The sequence below is a fragment of the Triticum dicoccoides genome, chromosome 5B, assembly GCF_002162155.2.
Source record: "Triticum dicoccoides isolate Atlit2015 ecotype Zavitan chromosome 5B, WEW_v2.0, whole genome shotgun sequence".
Taxonomy (NCBI): domain Eukaryota; kingdom Viridiplantae; phylum Streptophyta; class Magnoliopsida; order Poales; family Poaceae; genus Triticum; species Triticum dicoccoides.
In genome coordinates, this window is record NC_041389.1 from 217,477,137 (window position 1) to 217,484,148 (window position 7,012).

A 7,012-nucleotide genomic window follows, 5' to 3' on the forward strand; every position below is an offset into this window, starting at 1 on the left:
AAAAAACCCTACCACGTCACCTTCTTCTAGATCTATTCCTAATCCAAGGAAGCTAAATCTAGTTGAATGACCGTGCGTTGCCCTGAAAAATAAAATTATCTATGAAAACACATATCATAATATCATTATATGGAGTTTGTACATCACATGCTTATGACTATGTTTCTCCAAGCATGCATTTCAATTTCCACCCTCACCAAAATATGTACTTACATGTGCTCCTTCAACCACACAAATACGTCTTATCCCCCCCTCCATGAAATTCGCTTTGCATCATTGTGTTGCACATGTGATATTTAAAAACAAGGAAGCGAGTGGTGTCATCAGCATTAGTCATCTACATTTGGCACTCGGGAAGAAGGCACAATTGGCTTCTCTGACCAGATTTGATTCTATCTAGGTGTTACTCTTCTATATTGACGAGTTCCGTCTGTGAAGCGAATTCTAGACTTCCTCCTGTTCAACACAGGTACCAAATTTGAGATGCAAAACTTTAAGATGTACATGATTTCTTGCACAAATCCTCTTGCCGAATCATGGAGCTTCAAATTTTCTGTGGACAAAATCATCCGAGTGCAGTGTATTGCAATGCTCGAGTAATAAACATATACAACAAACTTTTGAGTCTATGAATTTATGATAGTGAGGAGTATAAACTATGAAACATAGATTGGAATCTCATGAGGTCAGTACAACTTAAATGAAGTTCCTAAAGAATATAAGTTGAAGATTTCGTAACATATCAGTTGGTATTTCAATGATAGTTGGACCATAAAGTTTGCAAGCTAGTTTCCCTTCTAAGAAGGGCCAAATACATTCCTTATAAACAGCTGGAACTCTATGTCCTTAGTAAGTTTCCCGAAAAAAGCGACACTTGCACCATCATGGATGTCCGAGTACTTCGCATGCTATTTCTCAAATAAGAATGCACTGGTAACTCTGATGTGCGATTCTTGATAGAGCTACCCACATTATATGATATACATTAAACATTTAGCAATTACATACATATCTTCCATGCAACTGGCTATTATATACCGTTTAACCACATACACATTTCTGACTTTATCAAACTGATAGGCAAAAAAACACAGGATTTAAGAGTTATTTGATGGACAAATTTGATATTACCACTACCAAGCATTATATGCAATTGATATTAATCCCAAACACTGAATATATATCTTTTGATAAAAAGATTGAATTCATAGTTACACGCAAGATTCAAGTAGTTGATGATATATAGAGATCAGCAGCGTGCCAAATTTAACTTGGGACTCATGAATTGAAATCCAACAACAAAATATTATATGTAGGAAAATAATTGAACCAAACCTTCATATATACGATGGTTTTGTGAAATGCAACAACAATACACTCGTGACTCATAGCTAAATGCCCGTGCATTGCCACGGAGTTCTAAAAATATATGGAGGTTGCCATGGAGTTATAAATATATGTAGGATTCATAGGTCGGTGTTGACTTGGGCGATAGGATGAGTTAATCGAAAGGAGGTCGGTTATAGGATGGGGTCAAAGAAAACCTAGGTAAAGATGATGCCAAATGCAGTCTGCAACCCATGTCAACCCATGCGCTAGAACTGGATAGCTATCTTCATGGACACAAATATACCATTGTTTGGTTCTATTCTCTTTTAGTTTGTAGAGTAAGAATTTGAATAATTTGAGTATCATTCTATCTCTCAATTGTTGAGAAATTGTGATCAAACCATGGAATGAAGGAACCAAATCAAAAGAAGCTTTCACTTGTGCTTTCTAGCCATTTAAAATAAGCATGTGGCATCAAATTATTTAATGGTGTGTCAGCCAATTCCATGATTTTCTAGAAGAGAGAGGCTCGCACTTCACAATATTCATAATTTCAAGGTATGAAAACCTTGCACACACACCTAAATTCAATAAAATATACGACAAATATATAAACAATTATACAATACACACTTGTGACACTATAAACAAATAACTTCAGTTCATGACAGCCTGATCATCCCAGGCCCAGCTTCCAGGGTTTCCACCCCTCCCACCATGTACGGCTCCCCTCCCACCTCCGTTTTTTGTCTCCCCTCCCCTTTCGCAAAAGAAAACGGTTTTACCCATGCATGTTCACCGCTGGAAATAAGCCCCAACTCATGCATGCACATGCTTTAAAAAAAGCCGGCCGACCCGAAAAGGAAATCTTGCCCACACACTCCGGAGGTGAGCTCATCCAATCTTGCCACCACTCCATCTCCCCCGATTGTCGTTCTCCACCTTCCCAGCCCTCGCCACTTCACCTCCCCCATCCATGCACCGCTTTTGTAGGCAGCCCCTGTCATCGCCGCCTTCATCGATGGCCCCCTCGCCACCACCACAGCGTGATGCCTTGCCATCATCTCCATGCCCCCATCAGTTGCGTCCACTAATCAAATAGTGGGACCTACAAACAGATTATACACTAAAAACTTAGTACACAAGATTAGTGCAAACCCAAACCAGATTCAGCGAACTAAACCAAATATAACTCCCAGGCAAAGAAGGGTACCTCCCCATCAGTTCCATAGAGTCACACGATCGACAACATATACAGATTTCTGATCAGATGAGTAGACAATGTTGCGAACCTCCCCAGACCATTCTGCAAAGGGTTACAAAATGGTAGATAGAAAATAGGGATGCATTTTATGTCCTCGTAGAAAGGACATATAGATATAATATATATGTCCAGAAATTTACCTGGAGCATGTACATTTAGAATTTTGTTAGCAACTCACCTGTAGAAGGCATAAAAATTGAGGTCACCAGACACAAAATTAAAAAATACATACACATCATGTATGTTCACGATCATGTGAAGTGAAACAATTTTGAACAATAAACCGAAAAATGACGTGTTAAATTAGTCTACGTTCCCAGGAGGCCAAACAGAAATCAAAAGATGTGATATTCAGTTATCAGTCTACAAACTGAAAGGCATTGTGCTATTCATGACAGTTCTCTTGAACTTCTGATGCAAGAATGCAAATTCGAATGACAAGAATAGACGGTGCCCCTTAATATAGACCCAAAATTAATTTAGTAAACCCATTGATCACAAGATTTTCTGACAGAAACACGATAGACTTCCCGACCTAGCCCTAGAACGGAACCCGTAACGTCCCCCGCCGCTCGGTCCCAAGCCCACACTGTCGTGGGCGCCTCCCACACCGGCAGCATCCCTTCGGGGTCCCCAAGATGACGAGCGATCCGGCGCGGCGGAAAGGGCTGGCACTGAGGAGCAGCGACTCGGTCGGGAGCCTGGCCAGCGCCAGCGGCTCCCTCCATCATCGCCGCCCTCGGCCACATCCAACGCAGTCGTCGGCCACGAAGAGGCGGACGAGCCCGGCAGCAGGGTGTTGTCCCTCCCATCGCTTTCATGTTCGACTACTCTTCCTTGGATCGCCTACCACCACAGATGTAGGGATCCTCTTGACTCACACGCCGACCATGCCTCAACCAGCGAGCATCGGCGCATCGCCGGCGCGCTCCTCTGTGCTCTCCCTCCTCTCTTCCATGGTTGGCACAAGGGAGGGATGAGACGGGCAGGAGAGAGCCTCTTTATCTAGATCAGGCAGGGGTTAGGTTTGGAAAGAGTGAATCAGCTGGAGCGATTGAGGGAAGGAGATCGGAATGGAGCAGGGCGGGATTGAAGGGTATGGCAAGAAGAACTTTTTTGGAAAGCTTTGATTCTGGTGATAATTACCATATTCGAAATTTCCTTAGTTATAGCCTTACCATACATGGATTGATTTATTACTATAATTATCATATTTGAGATTTCTAAGTTTATAGCCTTACCATACGTGGATTAATTGTGATTGATTACCATAAATACGTTGGGTATTGTCGGCCAGACGAGAAAGAGAAAAACCGGTGGGAGGGGGTGGTGGGAGGTGGGACGAAGAAAAACCGGTTGAAAAAAAAACCGGTTGAAAATAAACCGGTTGAAAGTGGGGGGACTATTCAACCAATTCGTCCATTAGGAGTAGAGATACGTTGGGTATTATCGGCCAGACGAGAAAGAGAAAAACCGGTGGGAGGGGGTGGTGGGAGGTGGGACGAAGAAAAACCGGTTGAAAAAAAACCGGTTGAAAATAAACCGGTTGAAAGTGGGGGGGACTATTCAACCAATTCGTCCATTAGGAGTAGAGATTCTATAAACCCTAGAGAAGATATTGGGGACTGGTGTCTCCTTTCCTTTTCCACATTTCCCATTTTTTTCTGCCAGCACATTTCCACTTTTGTTGCCCCATAATTCGATTTTTTAATTGATTCGTTATGGTCGGGTGGCTGATTATGTCCAATTAATGAACAAATTATAGACATAGTGAATACTCCCTCCGTCCCAAAATTTTTGTTTGTGTAAATACGGATGTATCAAGTCACGTCTTAGTATTAGATACATCCGTATCTAGACGAATCCAAGACAAGAATTTTGATACGGAGAAAGTACAAAGTTAAAACAATTATCGCGACAATGTAAACCTTGCGCGTGTCCCATAAAATATAGTAAAAAAAAGTAATATTACGTTGAGCGCACCCTCCATCAATAAATTGCCATGTCCTAACTGAATTGTTTGTTCCATCACATATAGCCAGACTTGATGGATAATTAATAAAATGACCGCAGAGGGCAGGGTCATCCTCTTTTTCATGAAAAAGAAAAGAAAAACCCAAATATAGCCAAACGAAACGTGCTTACTTAATAAAGGTAGTCAAACACGGGCGGCCAATTCATCCATACTCTACTCATTTAATTCTCGGCGCGGTTCTATGGTGTCGTGAAATTTAGGGCCTATTTGATTTGCATGATTGTCAAACCACATAAAGAGGAAAACACATAATGAAATGTGTACAAAGTACATCCGTAAGAAAATTCAATCCTACGAATAAATTGATCAACACTGAAAAAATCCTTTGCATTAAAGGAAGATCAAAATATGGTCATAAACCTGTAAAATCCGTGGTGGTACGTTGGGATCCTGACTACTGAGAGCATGCAATGCAGGGCGATCAGGGGCGGACGCACGTTGATAGTCGTGGGGGCAGTTGCCCCCACTCGATTTTTCCTCATCCCCTTCGATAGATCCTGCCAAGCTACGTGTGCCCCCACTTGGCCCGTTACTTTGCCCCCACTCAGCCCAATTTCTTGTTTATTTTGAAAAGCCCAAATATTCTAGTAAATCTGTAGAAGCCCACCACCAAGAAATAGCCTATGCACGTCCGATACGAAAAACGTACTACTGAAAATTTCGATGGATCAGTGCGGCCCTAAAATCCACGCACACAGGGAAAGTAACGACCGCACGATACAGCAGCAGCGGAGTCGCCTCGAAACTGCTGTTCATGTGATCGCCGCATCCCGCAGTCTCCGGCTTGTCGTCGCCTGTCTCTCCCGCTTGCCGTCTTCTATCTCTCGCGCTTGCACCCCGCCTCCGCCACAAAGCCTCATCACGGATTCTGCAATTTCAGCGTTCTAATTGACATCAGTTAAGCCGTATTAATCATTAGGGTTCTTTCTTTTCAAAAAAATTTGTCTGTCTGCAATTCCTGTGTAGAAACCATATTGGTATCATCAATTTTTGTGTATAATTTACCGATTTAGATCACTAGATCGGTTCAAACGATTTTCTCGTAAGATTCAGATTTTAGTACCAAACTTTAGTCTTGACTGACACACTCGTAATTTCATTCAGATCATCTATTCTTCCTAGTTTCCAGCACAATTCAACTTCATGCATGATGTTTGAAGCCTTAACAGTTCATTTAAAACATTGCTTTTTGGCACTTAAAGTTGTTGAAAAGCTAATGGAGAGTTAAAAAAACCCACCAAGATGCCAGAACTAGTTGATTTGAACAAGATTCCTTTGTATCCATCTAAAACAAAGAAGACTGCATATTACAATATACCAACCAACATGAGGAGATCAGCCTAGTCCTAAAAGGTTTAAGCCAAGGACAATTTGGAAGATCAATAACATTTCAGTGTGAATTTGTATGAAGTATGAACCATAGTCGTATTTGCTTTGTAGAAAAAGGATTGCTAGGAAAATTTCAAATGAAGTAATGGTTAAACCTTTTCATGAGGTGAAAAATCGGTGGAACAAAGCAAAAGGTAATGTCTAAAAGCTCTTTTTCGTTTGTTTAAAGGCATCCTTCAATATTTTCATTCTCCCTCCGTTTGATAATGATATTTTTCTCTTGCATGTTGTAGGTTGGATTGTTAGACAAAGTGTCAATTTCTCTTTTGCAACTCTGGGACACAATATTGACATGATGTAAGTCATTTTGTTTCAAATTGATAGTTTTTTCTTTCACTTTGCAATGAATTTGGTTATCTCATGGAGAATGAAGTGTTGTGCCTAGGTTCTAGTTTATATGATGATTGCCTTGTGAATTCATGAATACGGCCATACATTCTTGCCCCCTCTCAATTTTTTTCCTGGGTCCGCCCCTGAGGGCGATGGTGGTGCCACCTTTTCCCTCCCTTTTTTCGTTTGCTCCTTTATACTAGTCTTTTCTAATGATTTGGATTTTGGAGGCGGAGTTGGTCCAAAGTGGGCGTGGGGCCTCGCTTGGGGTGACGGATGGATGGATGTACACAAAGAGCGAGCGGAGGGAAATTGAGCGGCCTCCACTGCCTTTTTCCTCTTTGCACCAAGCGCAGCAAAAAGCCTCAGAAAGTCACATACACACATGTGCACCCACACAGACTCGGTCTTTCATGCTCACCCAAAAATTTGAAATCTCTTTTACTCTATTTCTTTTGGCCTAGTATAGTTTGGTGTGCATTTTGCACAGGAGGCTATTCGTAGTATGAAATTGGAGCATGCAACGAGGGAAAAGTAGGTGAAATATGGAACGCACAGCCATTAATTTCTGGCGTGCTTTTCACATGGGGCTGGATGCATCGTTGGAGTGGTGTGAAACAAGGGGGGATGTGGAGCCACGGGAGACAGTGCAGGTGGAGGGTGTC